Source organism: Phragmites australis, chromosome 19 (genome assembly GCF_958298935.1).
Source record: "Phragmites australis chromosome 19, lpPhrAust1.1, whole genome shotgun sequence".
Taxonomy (NCBI): Eukaryota; Viridiplantae; Streptophyta; class Magnoliopsida; order Poales; family Poaceae; genus Phragmites; species Phragmites australis.
Window position 1 is genome coordinate 22,227,798 of NC_084939.1, and position 3,933 is coordinate 22,231,730.

Here is a 3,933-nt window from a genome sequence, read left to right on the forward strand (position 1 = left end):
GCCTCGTCATACGCAAACACGTACGCAACCACTCGGCACAGCATACACAGACTTGGTCCGTGTATCATCAGCACATCCAGCTTGCGCTTCCTTTCAGAAAAAAAATACAATAATAAGTAACATATGCTGAGGTATTTATGAAAATAGATAACATATCGATGTATTTGTAAATCTAACACTTGTATTCGGCACTTTAAAATCCGAAAACTCAATTTCGGTACCTCAAACTCCGAAAATACGTCAGGTCCACTGATTTTGACAATTAAAATACCAAATACGACGCTGTTCACCGTATTCGATACCTCAAATACCAAAAACACTCTGTATTCGATAACTAAGGTACTGAGAGGTGCCGAAAGTCGTATTCGGCACCTCAGTTACCGAATACGGCTCTGCCGTGCGCGCTCCAGATAAGCTAGCAAGCTACAGTAGAAGTAAGAAAGTAGTTAAAAATTCATGTTTTTTATTTAACTCACGATTTTATTTGGAAGTATAAAAATTGTCTAAAAATTCTAAACGTTTTCATGAGCAAAATAGAGGTCACTAGCAATCCATTTTAATTAGTTTGATCCAAAAAGCATGAGCCAATATTTAATTAAAATTCTCTAAATAAGCTAACTTTTATAAATTTTAGCAAATTTTAATGCCTCAAATAAATTCTTAAAAATCTAGAAAAAATCACTAATATTCTTCTAATGTGATGTACTAATTTATAAAAATATTTCCAACCCTATGTTATTTGGTGAAAAAATAAGTTCCTTTATAATGATCCATTTATATGCATTCTTATCATATCATATGATATTCTCTTTTTAATTCAATTTGAATAAAAATAAACGCATACATTCTATTTTAATTCGTTTCATGTGATATTCTCTTTTGTGGAGGATGACCGCCCTTGTTGTCATGGCTGGAGTAGTGTGAAGATACACGGCTGAGGAGATGAAAAGTATGACAAGATAAGAGTATGTTGCGCACTTGCGAAGGTGTTTCGATCTATCGAGGAGTGACAAGGTTTGGTTGGGCATATTTTGCTTCCTTAGTGCAGACAACAAAGGTGCATGAAAAAACAATCTCAATATGTTCATGTTGACTGCATCACATGAGAAGAATATTAGCACATCTCATCGTCAAATGTGTTGGGTGAGCTTGAAATGATAAAAGAGAATATCATATGAAATGAATTAAAAGAGAATATATGCGTTTATTTTTATTCAAATTGAATTAAAAAGAGAATATCACATGAAATGATAAGAATGTATATAAATGAGGATGTCAAATAGAGGGGATATTAGCACATCTCATCGTCAAATGTGCTGGGTGAGCTTGAAATGATAAAATATTAGTACATGAAATGAAATGAATTAAAAAGAGAATGTCACATGAAATGAATTAAAAGAGAATGTATGCGCTTATTTTTATTCAAATTGAATTAAAAAGAGAATATGACATGAAATGATAAAAATGCATATAAATGGATCATTACAAAGGAACTTATTTTTTCACCAAATAACATAGGATTGGAAACATTTTTATAAATTAGTACATCACATTAGAAGAATATTAGTGATTTTTTCTAGATTTTTGAGAATTTATTTGAGGCATTAAAAATTGCTAGAATTTATAAAAGTTGACTTATTTAGAGAATTTTAATTAAATATTGGCTCATGCTTTTTGGATCAAATCAATTAAAACGGATTGGTAGTGAACTCTATTTTGCTCATAAAAATGGTTAGAATTTTTAGATTATTTTTATACTCCCAAATAAAATCATGAGTTAAATAAAAAACATGAATTTTAGGACACTTTCTTCATTCTACTGTAGCTTGCTAGTTTCTCTGTAGCGCGCACGGCAGAGCCGTATTTGGCCAGTGAGGTGCCAAATATGGCTTTCGGCACCTCAGTTCTTGAATACATAGCGTTTTCGGTATTTAAGATACTAAATACGGTGAACAGTGTCATATTCGGCACTTCATGTGTCGAAATCAGTGGGCCCGACGTATTTTTGGAGTTTGAGTACCGAAATTGAGTTTTCGGATTTTAAGTGCTGAATACATATGCTAGATTTACAAATACGCCGATATGTTATCTATTTTCGTAAATACGTCCGTGTATGTTATCTATTTTTGTATTTCGCTTCCTTGCCGGGGCTCGTCTGCAAATGCGATGTCCACGCAGCTGAATGATACACGCTCGGTCGACATGTGCCCTAAACTCTATCGCGCTGTCTGCAGAGGGCCGACGGAGGAGGTCTTGGAGCGGCTTCTGCCACTACACGGTGCAGCAGCAGCTGATAAAGCCACTGGTAACAACTGCTCTTAACTTTTTTGCTTTAGGAAGATTAGCAAAGGCTGTAGTATAGAAATTTATTTTCCTTGTACTCGTTTCAGGCATTATTCAGCATGGACGGTGCGACATACTCGAGGTGACCGCCGCGGGGAACACGGTTCTTCACTTGGCCGCGGAGAAAGGGCGCGATGAGCTGATCCAGGAGCTCTACATCAGGTTCAGGGAGAAGGTGAAGAGCCTCCTCTCTCGCCAGAACTCGGCGCTGGACACGCCCCTGCATTGCGCGGCTAGGGCGGGGAGTGATAAGGCCGTGGTGGTCCTCGTCCAGCTGGCCCGGGACTGCGGAGAGAGCATCCTGGAATGCAAAAACGAGGCCGGGGACACGGCGCTGCACCTGGCGGCGAGGCACGGGCATGATACGGTGCTAGAGTCCCTCGTTTCGGCGGCAGCAGAGCCGGCGGCCGAGCTGAACAATGCCGGCGTGTCGCCACTGTACTTGGCGGTGATGAGCGGGTCGGTGCAAGCTGTCAGAGCGATTACTGCTTGCAGGGACGCGTCATCCATCGGGCCGTGCTCGCAGAATGCTTTGCACGCTGCCGTCTTCAAGGGCTCGGGTTAGTTCCTTGCTTGCTTCTTTATGGTCATAGTGTGATCGATTCCTAGTGGCTTCATTCGATCATGTTCCTAGCTAAGCAATAATGTGCTCGTGGATTCCACTGCAAGAAATGGTTGACCTGCTACTGGAATGGCGGCCGACTCTGGCGGACCAAGTCGACTGCAGCGGCAGCAGCCCGCTCCATTTCGCGTCGTCCGACGGCCACAGCTCCATCGTAGGCGCGATCCTGCACGCCGCGCAGCCGAGAACGGTGTACGAGAAGGACTCGGGCGGTCTCTCGGCCCTCCACGTCGCGGCCCGGATGGGCCACGGCCATGGCAAGGCGAACCTCGAGGACTGAGCCGCCTTCAAGTGGTTCCTGTTCCTCGACATCTTCGCCGTGGCGACGTCCGTGGTGGCAGTGATTCTGCTCGTCTACGGGAAGGCGTCGCGCTCCGCCGTCTCGTGGAAGAGCTTCGTGACGTCGCTGCACTGCATGTGGGCGTCGCTGATCAGCCTGATACTGGCATTCTCCGCAGCTTTGAAGGCCGTGTCGGAAACAAAAGCAGTCTATACTTACGGCTACATCATTATATACTTATGCTTCCTTGTCTTAATCTTCTGCGTAGAGAAGTGGGTCTGGCCTGCAACGATGTCGCGCACAATGTGGAGGATTCTGTGGCAGCGCATTCGCTCGCTTGGAAGACATGTCATCAAGATGCAGTTTCCGCACGCCAGAGCCTACGTGACAAACTTTTTTCTATTTATGGTTATAACTTTTACAGCATCTATCCTTTTTGGAGTCATCTCTTGTTTAAACAGTGAGAAACTAAGTTAAAATATATTTTAATTTATTTGTGATAGGTGATTGATAAAGTTGTTACTTTTGTTTGATAATTTCTGGGTTTGCATAAGAGTGTCTGTGTATTGAAATTATGATCATGTCTAACTAAAGTTGGAGAGAAAATTGTGTTGGAAGTTTTATCTCTGATTTCAAGAAAATTGTACACACCGGAAGTTTTGGTTCTCACCGGAAGGTTCGGTGCTGA

General features: G+C 42.0%; 1 pseudogene; it reads left to right on the top strand.

The window, feature by feature from the left end:
• The first annotated feature begins 2,137 nt into the window (after positions 1–2,137).
• LOC133900268 (uncharacterized) lies at positions 2,138–3,702 on the top strand (annotated as a pseudogene).
• Positions 3,703–3,933: the final 231 nt, after the last annotated feature.